Genomic DNA, 13,038 nt, shown 5'->3' on the forward strand with positions numbered 1-13,038 from the left:
TTGTATGCTCCTCCATCTTTTATCACCCCATTGATTCTTGTCTCTTACAGGCCAAGTGGTTGGGAATAGGAGTTAAAACTCATTTTTCTGTGCTCTAAATATCATCCCTTCACTTGACTTTAAGACATTTTAGTTAGCATTTTTTTTAACCTATTTACAACCATAAAAGGAGAGTGTACAAACATTGCTATTACAGTTTCATAGTCAAGTATAGGAGGAAAACCGCAAAAATTCTCAAAGGTAAATCATCTTTAAAAAGGAGGAGGGAGGAATGTCATAAAGAGGGATGAGAAAATAGAGATTTAATGCTTTGTAACCACTCCCTGACTAAGCAGTCACTAGTATTTGAAAAATGTATTACTTACTTCTATAATACAGCCACAGTTGAGAGGACTTAGAGTCAAATGAGCTATAGGTCCTACCAACCATTTTCCCTCTATGGTCTTCTTTGAAACAATAGCATATGGTGAATTTGCATGGTGCGGTGTTGAACATCTGGAGACAGTAGTACATGCCTTTTAAAGCTGAGGTGTATAGAGGAATTCGATATGTTCCCTTAATGAATAGAAGCTTCGCTCATTCAAATTATCTGGTAGATGTGAAATCAAATATTTTCATTGGCAGATATACTACACAGAATTGAGAATACCTAGACCATCGAGTAATACTTTATCACTAACATTTTTTTCTTTTGTAAATATGTATGAAAAGAGTTAGAGGCTTTTTATCAACATTTGGATATATTTTATTCCATTAAAAGTGCTTCTCTATACTGCATTTACAATTAAGAGTGCACCTATTTAATACCAGTACATTTGCTATGTAAGACAAACTTAGTTAAAATAAAATGCTTAGTTTATTTACTCTAAAGGTTAACATCATTTTACCTTTTAAAAAATGGCTTAAATAATTGAAAGAATACCACACACACACACACACACACACACACACACACACACACACACAATCAGAAACTCCCTCTAGGGTACTCATAGGGAGTAATTGGATCACTTATGTTATGTTATTTGAGGAGAGTTTTACTACTTTTCTTTTTCCCTAGTCATATCTTACACTCAAATAATCTACTTGCTTCTTGCCTACCTTCAACTACCAAGTGAAGATTTTGAGACAAAAATATGGCTCCTGGTAATCAGTCAATAATGTTGCAATGCTTTTTATAATTACTGAAAGTGTGGGTTCACCCACTCTATCTTGTGAGTGTATAGGCGCTAAATATAGTATCTATTTTCATGACAGTCTGGTTTGCGAACAAACAGGACTGATTCATAGTCTAATAAAGCCAAGAAAATCCACAATATAGTCCAACCCTACCTAGGACTGGACTAAAAACGAAAAGTTCTGCAATAAAAAAGATTGAGAGATATTTCGGTTAAACGTATTAAGTCATGTTCTGGTTTTCTAGGATGTTGGGAAAGGGAAGAGGAGAACCAAGGTAGAAAGTAACAGACTGCCCTGTGCCCTTCGCACTTACAACCTTCCTAGGTCACTGAGAACATGATCCCAGGAAATCGGGTCATAGGACTTTTTTTTTTTTTACCTCTTTAGATGATCTACCCGGGTGGCAAATAAACACCGCCACCTCTGTCCAGGAGGCAGCTCCAAGGGACGGGAGATGGTGGCCTGCATTGAGCTCCCTGCTGGCGCCTTCTGGCCGGACACTTTGTGCCAAAGAGCGCCCAGAGAAGCAGACAGCAGTAGCAGGATGGCACAGATGTCACGGATGCACAATCATGATTATAATCTGACCAGAAAGGGGAAAGAAAGAGAGCAAGGGCCCGCAGGTTCCCGCCCGGGAGCCGCCGCAATGGAGCGGTCGGCGGTGTGTGCGCGCACAGGTGCCTCAAGCCAGCGGCGCTGAGAGCTGTCGCGGCCGACTCTAGGGCTCAGTAACCTCTCCAGCACGCAGAAGCCCCGGCTGCTGCCGAGCCCGGATAACCCTGGACTAAGCCTTGGGAGGAAGGGCCCAAGGAAAGGGCGCGAAGGGAGAAAGAGAGGAAGGGAGGTGGGGGAGGGGGAGAGACCCATGTCCTCTTGAATTTCTCCTCCACGAGCTCTTCTGGTGGGAATCTTTGATGGGCTCCTACGCGCCTCTCTCCCTCCCTCTTCTCTACTCTGGGTGATCCTCTCCCTTTCCCCCCACTCTCCGCCTTCCACCCTGCGTTTTCTCTCTCCTCCCTCCCTCCGAACCTCCCTCCCTCCCAGCCGCGTGTCTCCTCCCCTCCCCCTCATCTCCCTCCCCTCCAGCGGCAGCAGCAGTAGCCGCTTTAGCGGATCCGGAGATGGGCAGAGAGCGCGCGCGGCGCAGCAGCTCGGGATCCACTGCCCTCCCCGCCTGCAGCTCCCTGCGCCCCCGCCGCCGCTACCGCCACCTCTGTATCCCCGGGATCCAGTCGCGCTCCTAGGACAGCGCCGCCGCCGCCTCCCGGCCCTGCATGCCGCCTGCGCCGCGCAGCCCTCGCGCGCGCCCGCATGGCGCTTTCCTCTCAGGACCGGTGAGTAGCTTGGAAAGCTCAGGGGGTCGGGCTCAAAGGCTGGGCGCCGAGAAAACATCTTTTTGCTTTAGAGGGTACACTAAACCACCGGCTGTGATTTCTCAACCTCCAGGCAAGTGGTCTCGGGAGGGCGCTGCTCGGTAGTCCCCGAGGGGTTGTTTTATTCAACTCCACCTGCTGGCAACCTGAACCCCTCTCCCTCCTGGGCAGCCCGCGATCTTGCCTCGCCTTCCAGCTCGGGAGCTCCCACACTCGCAGCAGCAGTGGATGGCCCCGACCCTCCCGTCACCCCAAACAAGGTCTTCTCTGTCGTCCCTGTCCCTACGTTTCCCCCTTCTGATTTCCCGCTTCTGCCAGCCCGCAAACGCCCCCATCTGCCACTCTTCACCGGTCTCGCACTGACAAAGCCTTCTCCACAAAGTCCGCCCCTGACCCACCTTCCCTCCTTTTCCAAAGCCTGGCTCCCGAGCCCGCACTGTCCCGCCGTATTCCTTCGCAGAGCAAATGGTCTTCCCAGTGAATTCTGATCTCATTCCCTCGATACGATGGTGCCTCTCCGGCTTTTCCGACAGTCACCTCGGGAAATTGACACAGACACGCGGTGATCCTGGCTTGTGTACAGTTACTTTGTGTGTTTCTCGGCACCTGGGCTGTTTAGGGTATGATCAAGCATGAAAAAAAAAAAAACAGACGAAAAACAAACCTTTTGGGACTAAACTTTTTGCTATTGTTGTTTTAAAATATCACAACCGTTTACATAGCTCAGACTCGTTGTATTCATTTAGAGGCACCTCAGCTGATAAGAAGGAACGCCCCTATTTACCTGTTCTTCCGGAATCGGTCTTAGTTCCAGGTTGAGAACCATGCACCTGACTGGGTGATGGATCTCCTTCAGCAACAACACTATCAAAATCTCTGCAACTCTTGAGGATAAGAAGCTTTTTTTTTCTTCTTCTTTTTTTAAGGCGAATGGAGTAGCGCGGAACTCACCCTTTGAAATCTTTCAATTTGCAATAAGCCAAAGCCCTGATTTTTCTTCAGGTTTAGTAACTAACAGAGGGACATAGTAGGATCAGAAAACGTACTAAAAAGCGGCTGCACTATCTGGGTGCTTCTGGTGTTGTGTAGTATCTTAGCTTCCACACAGTCTTTCTGTAGAAGTTTTCTTTGGGCAGCAGCCCTTTCTTGAGAAACCGTGTTTAACGTTTTAGTATTTTTTAATTAGCTTGAGAGAAAAAAGGAAGTTGTGGTCAGTGAATGAACATGAGCAAAGGAGGTGAAGTAATGAGTGAGCACAGGGAGAGACCATTTAAATGCTAAAATTGGTACTTCTGATTCCCCCTGCATTGAAACCTTAAAAACAAAACTGCCCCCACACAATTTATGATTTAGTTTTTTTAAAGAAGTGATGACATAGTATTAATTTCAGCATATTTTACTGAATATTTCAGCATATTTCAGCATTACTCTATAGAACCCTTGGTCATAGGGCTTGTGTTCTAAGCAATGCAGATAAGAGCATTCAGAAATAAATGTTAGAAACTTTAAAAGGTGCCACATTTGAGTATGTAGTATTTGGATACAAATTTTCTGGCAATAATATTATTGTTATTTTAAAGAATTTTAAGAAAATAGGAATTAAACTGTCATTCTTGCTCTCGCAGTTGATGGAGAAGGATGTGTGCTTCCTCACCTTAAATGAGCCAGTCTCTGCCTATATGAGAAATAGAGGGGGGAAGTTGAGCAATCTTACCTTCCCCCAAATATCAAGAATTTTGGAAATCTTGTTTTAATCCAAACTGTACCCAAGTCTCTCTCTCTCTTTTTCTCTCACTTCTCTCTCTCTCACTTCTCTCTCTCTCTCTCTCTCTCTCTCTCTCTCTCTCTCTCTCTCTCTCTCTCTCATTTGTTTGTTTATAGATTTAGGCAGAAATGCAATCAGCAGGTCACTGACAAGGGATGTTTTTAGGTAAATGTGGAGAGCCACATCTAAAGTCAGGAGGGGCTATGAGTGATGACTTTATTGTTGGTTTTCTAAATTCAGAAATCTTAGTTGATAAAATTTAGTTATTGACTAAGAAGTATATTCAAAACTAAGTATTTAAACTTACAATTACTGCAAATATTCACATTGGTCATATCAGGTGGATAAGTTATGAACTGAATCGAAATATCATTTAATTTTTTTTTCTCTAAATGCTTTTCCCCTTTGGATGACAGTGGAGTGCTTAGTAGACATGTCCAACAATAGTGAGTCTGTATTGGAAAAGATATATCTTGATTGAACAAAAGGGAAAGCAAGGAGCAATGCTGACGTTGATAAATTATTGCCCATAATCATGTAAATGATGAGTTCAAGACAATATGTGCTCACGTAATTATAATTGTCAAGTTCTAAACAATACCAGAAATGTCTCATCATTGCTTTTGTAAGGATGTGTGCTTGTGTACATGTAATATTAACATGGTCTCAGAATTGTCTATGATAATGCAAATAATTAATCTGCCATAAATTACAGCAGGAATTTTTATTAAGAACCCTTGGTGAGCTGGAACTGAAGATCAGCCTAAATTTAATGTCCTTGTCATTATTAAATATAACGGTTAAATATAACACTTGGGGAGACAAGACATACCAATATTTGAATGGCATAATCTTTGAATATCGTTGTTATATCTTATAATACTCATAACTATATGCCACCTAGAGGATGGGATAGGTCTAAATTAAGTGTTTACAGTGGTGAAGTAATTTAAAATTGTGGAAATGGTATAGATTATTTCATCAATAGGCTGCAATTAGTTGAATGTTCCATGTGAATGAAACTATTTTTTGTCTCGTGTGTGGTGAAAAGGGTGGGCTGAAGAAGGGAAATCAGGCAAGCAGGGAGAAATAGAAAGGATAAAAACCTATGGACACTTGTTTAAATTCTTTACACAAGTAAAGATGACTACAAGTTCTATTATTCTGGTATTTGAGATAACAGCTGTTTTTCAACTTGAATTTTAAGAAATATCTTATTTACAACAATAAAAATACATTTAAAAAATTAAACGATGCATTCATTTTAGTCAGTAAAACCCATGGGATTACAGGTAAACTACTTTGTGTAAATTAACCTAAATAAAATTCTGGACAAATTTAAAAACAAAACCTTGAAAGAAGGAAAACACACATACTCACACACACCTAAAATTACAATGTTAGATAAAGAGCCATATGTTTTTTGTCTTATGAGGGCAAAAAGATTTAGAGGAGGGATAATTACGTACTTCATAGCTTAATAAATATTTGTCATATTTTCCTATATACATTTGTGGATGTATTATTCAACATTATTTATTTTTACATTTTTATTTACAAATTTACCAGAGGTTGTATATCATAAAATGCTTCAAATTTTATGAATTCAAAATAGTCCTCAAATTGTACTTGCAAGTATGATATATTATATACTTTAGGGATGGCTTTGTTTTCACTTTATTCTATAGTGGATGGACTATTACAAACAAAAAAATTATCAAAGAGCAAATAAGCAAAACAAATATATCAAAATTAGCATAATGTTTCAACCAAAGTTTTACAACAATGCTATCAAAGTGATAGTCTCATAAGATCAACTCTCATGTACAATTAAATTTCTTCAGGAAAGAAACAGTTAGATTATGTGATTGTACACAGGACTGTGCAAAAATCAATTTTTATTCAAATAGCTGCAATGAAATGAGTGGCATTCCTAACAGAAGGAATCACAGAATTTAGACATTAATTAGAGGATGTTGAGGGCATTCCATTTCCATCAAGTAATAACTTACTCAAGTTTCTTAAGTAATTAATAGAAACAGAATTAGAATCCAGGTCTCCTGACTCATGCTGTGTGTCTCTCTATAAAATAAATATCAGTATTTCCTTTTATTTTAAGAAAGTAACAAGGGAGAAATTTTTTGAGAAAAGTGAAAATGAAATGAAATAAAAATCTGTGCCTTCCTCAGGGAATGCTTAGTCCTATAACCATCATAGTTGAATGTGGTGTTTTTCTGCTTATTCTTTCCCACCTTCAGGTTAAAGCTTGGGAAATATTCTTAAATTTTAACTGGCATTGATTCACCTGAACATCTTTAAATATTTTTTTGCTTACTTTTTATTATAAATTCTCCATACAGTATCGGTTTCTTTTATGGTAACTGTGTACCGTGGACACTTTCATTTTAACTTTTAATAGACAGTTCATTGAAAAATAGTTCTAAAAACAGACTTTAGTTTTTGTAAGCAAAACAGTGGAGATAAACTTACAGTTTCTTATACTTCCTCTTTACCCATATTCAATCTTTTTGTCACCATTGAAAGATTGTGCATCCACATGCTTTTGTTTTTTTTTTCTTCTGTCACTGTAGTCTGTGAATAGGTCAGGTAGTCTGCGAAGATAAATTTGTTTCACAAATTTCCAAGCCTGCAATTAAAAATCTTGGCACTTTTAGCTTTCTCTTCACTTATGGCCAGACAGATCAATTAAAGTGAATGACTAAATCAATAGGGAACAGTCATCATTATTGGGTAAAAAATAAACTTTCAAATGTATTCTTGTGGGGGCTCATCATTGTTATCTAGAAAGAGTAACATGGTAATATAGATTGCTATCTATATGGAAGAATACCGCATCGTTTAAGGGTGCATGGGTCGATGGAAGTTAGGGCAATCTATGATCTTGGACTGCTCAAGAGGAACCCTTGTCTTAGGAAATGACCTTCTTTAAATCAATCAAGACTCAGACTTAACCGAAAGGAGAACTACATCTCTGAGGTTCCCATAACCTAATTTCTTTGGGGTATAATTCAGCCTCCACTTCTTGAGGGTCTACTGCTTGGCAAGAACTGAGATGAATATATGTTCTGGCCTCAAGGAGCTTATAGTATAACTGAAGGGACGGATAAAAACAAACAGTTGGCTTTAATTCAGGACAGCCACCATGTTACTAAACAAGGGTGTCCAAAGGAAAATTAAAAAGACTACAACCTAATCTTAATATGCCTTGCCAAAATAGATGGTGGTATGCTGTGACTAAGTTTTGGGACAAAAGTAATCTATGTTTTGAAAGTTGCATATGTTTACATTGACTTCTGTATTTATTTTAACTCTGACAAAATTTTTTTGACAATGCAGGAACCTATTATTATGAATTAATATATAATGCTCATACTAATGAAACCTACATTTAATTCAATTCTCTTAGGTCATAGGGTAATTTTTTTTAATGAAATATGACTCATTTTACACTTTAACATGTTTAAAATATCAAATTTGTCTTTTAAGAAACCTAAATCTATAAGGAACATTTAAAGGAAATGTACAGAAGAGGGAGGAAATGGAGACTGAATAGTATACGTAATATCTATTCAACAATTAAAAGTTTAACAACATATATTTCAATTCAAAAGTTATTTTAAATCTCTGATAATGAATATTTATCGATTAGGTATGACTGTATGATACGAAGGAACACAGGGCTGTTAATGATAACCATGGCTTCATTGCCTTGACCTATAGGAGACACCTGGGCTATTTCAGTAGCCAATCCTTGTTGACTTACAGTAAGACCCAAGAATTTATCCTCTAAGTTAAGCATGAATAATTGATTCTAGTCCTTATTCTGGAGGGGCTGCATGAAGGCAATCAATCTAACTTGTGCTATTTGTCCCCATCAACATCCTGGTGGCATTTGTCTACCTCACTGAATGTCTAGGCAATAGTTACAGAAATGGGAATGCAAATGACAGGCAGAGGTATTGATAGGTATTTCACATAGGAAATGGAGAAACTGGAGACATACCCTGATATTTATCGTACATTTCCTGGTCAGATTAAGGGGAATAGAGATTGAATCATGTGAGAACTGCCTGGTGGGGAATGGCAGATTCAACAGAGAATTAAATTTAGGATCCTTGCAACACTTTGGGAGAGCCATTTTTCTTTTTCATGTAAAACTGAGATGCCACAGGAGCCAGGCAAACTGAGGGCTTGAATATACTCTTTCTATTTGATAAGTGAGTCTGTAGGACCCTTTCTCACATCGTTAGTCACTAAGTCTGAGTTGACTCGCCCCAGAATGAAAATGGCAGGCCAGACAGTTATGAAACCTCCATAGGTTCAATTTTGACAAGAACTCAGTAGCAAGCTAATAGCTGCTTCGCAAAAGATATGTACCTGGGAGGAGTATACCTTGCGTGTTAGGAAGGTGACCTGTCCAAACTCCCAAAGGGGAACTGCAAGTAAAGCATGTCTTCTTTTTCCAGAGTCTCTAGTCAGTAAAATTATTAGTCACAGAGACTTGTGTCTCACAAGTCTGTTCGGGATGTGGGCTCCAGGTGTAGAGAGCACACCACAGCTTAATGGACAGTTTCAAATACAGTGTATTGGTTAGGGCCTCAGTCAAAGGATGCTAATTTTTGGATTAACTGAAATAAAGGTGTAAGTAGAATGTCCAAGTAAGGTACATACTATCTCCAGTACCCAAAGAGTTTTTGTCGATTGGAACTGAATAGACAGCAATTTTTCTTTGACTGCCAAGGGGATTGAATATTGCAAATCTGCCCATATAGTCCCAAGAAAATTTATTTGACAAGCAGAGCCCTGATTTGTCAGGGTTTACCAGCCACCCTGGCTGGTGGAAGTATGATAACACCATAGTCAAGGCATTGTTAACAGAAGCTTCTGACTTTGTCATCAGCAGGATATCATGATATAGTTAAAACTTTGTGCTATAGAGGGTAGAGGAATTCACACTACCCACCTACTGATGGCAAATGGCAGAGGAATTTAGCTATCCCTGGAGGTAGCCTGTGGTAACTTGGGGAGTTACTACAAATGTATATTGGTGGCCATGACAAATGAATGTGAGTTAGTGTTTTATTTCAGGAGCCAGTGGGATAGAAAAGAAAGCATTGACACTGTCCAAGATAGCACAGCAAATGTTTAGTCTGTGCAGTGGACTCAATAAAATGAATAGTTAGTGATAATTCATTCTAAGCTTCTAGTCCTTGGTCTTTTTCACTGGTCATACAGGGCTGTTGCATTAAAATATTGCATCTCTTACTGCCCATATTGCCTTGAAGTCTAATCAGAGCTGTGGTTTCCTTTTCCCTCTCAGAATTTTATGCTTTTTCTGTTGGACCATCTGGGAAGAAACAAAGAGAGGGCTAGAAGGTGATTTACATGGGCCATTAGCACTTCCCTACATGTGGCTTTTCCCAATTGTGATAATCTTCTCAGGCACTTATGGGCAATGAAATATAAGCATAACACACATTAATTCATACTATACAATCAAATGTGGAAACCATGAAAATATTACATTAAATTTATCTATCAACAAGATCATGTTAGCTTGCCTTTTCCACTGAATTCTACCTAAATGCCATTAGCTGGATCTGAGTGTTCTATAGATCCAGGTAAGAGAGTAACATGGGCACCCACATTTAACACAGCCATAAAAGCCTGACTCCTTCTCTTCCCTAAAATGATGCAACATACTCAGGTGGGTGCATATGTCCTTTTATCTCTTTTGGGAATAGCTATACATTGGCCTCCACTGTTTTTCTTAAATTACAGATCAAGGTAAAGGGTCATAGAGGAATCAGGGAGCAAGGAAAGAGAAAGCCTTCGTATGTGTTTTAGTTTCAAATAATGTGGCAATGGCTCATAGAATAACCAAATAAACGTCAAGTCTTTTTGGCCCACCCAATACTCTGTATGAGGGAGCAAGACTCTCATGGCTGATACCACCTATTTCAGCCTTAGGAATCCATGGACTCAAAAACTGTAGCCACGATGGGATTTGTGACCTCTGACTGACTCAATCTTGGCTCACACAGTGGTGACTTTCTTTAAGGAATTCACCTTAATTTGGGGAATTAGTGGCCCCATTATCTAGAATAACATCTCTTAAGTTCTTAATGGTTTCAACATTAAGGCTGAGGGAATTTTCTTGCGCAATGATGGTGATGGTAAGAATTTATCTAGATTTCTTTGGGTCTCTTCCTCATTCTTCAGTGGGTCAACTTCATCAGAATTCTAAACTCAGTCCAGGGCAGTAAGAGTTCAAAAACTAGTCAAAGCCTTATCTATGGTTTCCCACAGGAGGTTCTCTATCTCAGGACAATCTCCCCAAGAGTGCTAACACTCCCTTATAGCAGCCAGAAATCACTGACAAAAACACTTAAGAGATTTTTCTTGTCACTTCCAAATGAGTCTAAGTTTGGCATGATAGAATGAAGGAGTTTAACCATAAGACAACCTATTACTTGGCATTATTCCTTTACAAGCAATATGAGCCATGGCTTCTTTTCATGTGAACCAGTCAAACTTTTAGTAATTACCTGGTTTATGGTCATGGAGTCCCCCTTTCACACTCAGTGTACCTGTGCTGCTCTCTGATATCTGAAATGAGGAGCTATCTTCTGCCTACCCAATTTAGATCTTAATATACTGTCGAAAATTAGCACTGTGCATCAGAGGCTGACCACCGGATTGGCAGGGATCCTTCCACCTAAAAAAGAATTAGCAACAGAATAGCACTTGGACATCTGAATTTTACCTATTTCTTGTTACTTAACTAGTGGCAACCTTCTCCATTCCTCTTTATTAAGAGGCAAAAAAGTAGAGGAGCATTTGTTGCCCGGTTTGGTTGACTATACAATTGGTTACTGATTCCCGTAGACTTCTCTCAAATTCCATTAATGGATTTGTGAGGCCCTCATCCTTTCTTTTCCAGAAGGAAAGCTATGCCTCTCTCAGCAGACCATCCTTATCACCAACATTATCAAAAACTCTGAAGGGTGTGAGATGTGACTCTGCTTTTAAGCTGAGATGAAAACCTGCCACAGATTCATGGATGCTGGTAGAAGACATTAAGACTCCTGGATTAGAGATGAAGGATACTTGATTATTCACAGCAATATCAGTAGTAAGAGTATCAATATTTTTGCACTGGTTTCCAGTTTCCACAAGGCAACAGGGAGGAGGTCAAATTATATCTAACATTATAAGAAAGGGACCCTGAATTTAAGGAATGTAAATCTTTTACGATGGATGGTAAACGTGCCTCTTTTTGCTCTAGAAGATGCTATTTCTATCTTCCAAGGCTGTGTGCTTTACAAGTATTTTAAAAAAATAGTTCAGTACAAAAGCTGCCAGTGCTTCTTTTATAAGATGTGCAGAGATGTGAGAGACCCATGGGAAATTGTTTCCAAACAATGACAAAGGACTTCAATAAATGCTTGTTTTGGTAGGCTCCTTATCTATGGGATAATAGATGTTCATCCTTGCTACTTCCTAATGATAGAATGCTTTAAATATGTGACAGCTGAGATTGATGAATCTCTCACTAAGACAGAAAAACAAGAAGGAAACTTTAAAGCTAATATATCATATTTAAAGTGCATCATTGGGGAGAGGGAGGAGGTAGTTAGAGGTAAAGGGGGTTAAATATTTGGTGATGGAGGAAATCCAACTTTGGGTGGTGAACACACAGTGCAATATATATAGGACATACTGTTGAATTGTACACTTGAAACTTATTTGATTTTATTAACAATGTAACCCAAAGAATTTTAAATAAAATAAATACAATTATAATGTGTATTGAGAAAAAAATTAAGTGCATCATTAGACTCTTAATTAGTTACTCCTGACTATATATGCTACAGTGTAAGACAAATTAAAGAATTGAGAATTTTTAAGAAAAAAAATAAAGAATTGAGAAGTTTTATGACAGAAACTTAAAATTTGAGCCTAAACCACCAGATATAAGAAATGTCTATTTTGTGTAATTATAGTAGATTATAAATAAAAATTTATTAAATAAAAATGGGATACATGTATGTTTATGGCCTTAATGTTTCTCTAATATTTTGCAGTTTGAAGCGTGCCTAAACTTTTCCAAATAATCAAAAGAAAATGGTTTGTTGCTGTTTTACTTTGCTTACTTGTAGACTGTTTCTTCAAAACTGAGAATATCTGCCATCTTCTCTAATAGGCATCTACACTCCAGGCTAGGACACATGACTTTTCTCTGTATTCATATAATGTGCAAGATTATCTGTACCGTGTAATGACCTTCCAACATTACATTGGCCTTGTATGTTTATACGTGTTTTCCCCACTGGATTACTCTGAAGCTAGTTGCTTATTAATCTTCACGTTCCTAATGCCTAGCTCCCCAACTGATGCACAGAGGGTATTCAATAAATATTTGTAGAGGTGGACTGAAGGTAACAGTGTTCATTAACATTGACCTTACCATGAGATATTTTAGAAAGTTATGTCTCACGAGTAATAACTGAATGGAAGATGTATAAAATGTGTGCTGGAATTAATCTTTAAGAGTCCTAATGACTGTTGGTCTAGTTATGAACAAGTAAATATCCAAATTCTGATACTCCTTCCTAGTTTTGTGACATCCTGAAACATTTAGAATTACTCTATAGTGAAACCTCAAGATTTTATATAGATTATATATTTTAGAAATTT

At 38.8% G+C, this 13,038-nt stretch overlaps 1 protein-coding gene across 3 annotated transcripts in view; it reads left to right on the top strand.

The window, feature by feature from the left end:
• Positions 1–2,288: 2,288 nt before the first annotated feature.
• The window catches only part of FUT9 (fucosyltransferase 9), a 167,920-nt gene continuing 157,170 nt past the window's right edge, over positions 2,289–13,038 (top strand). For all 3 annotated transcript variants that reach the window (XM_016135599.2, XM_016135598.2, XM_016135602.2), the window contains exon 1: positions 2,289–2,513. The gene's annotated coding sequence lies outside the window, so the exon portion shown is untranslated. The remainder of the gene's footprint in view (positions 2,514–13,038) is intronic.

The sequence above is a fragment of the Rousettus aegyptiacus genome, unplaced genomic scaffold (assembly GCF_014176215.1).
Source record: "Rousettus aegyptiacus isolate mRouAeg1 unplaced genomic scaffold, mRouAeg1.p scaffold_m13_p_1, whole genome shotgun sequence".
Lineage (NCBI taxonomy): Eukaryota > Metazoa > Chordata > Mammalia > Chiroptera > Pteropodidae > Rousettus > Rousettus aegyptiacus.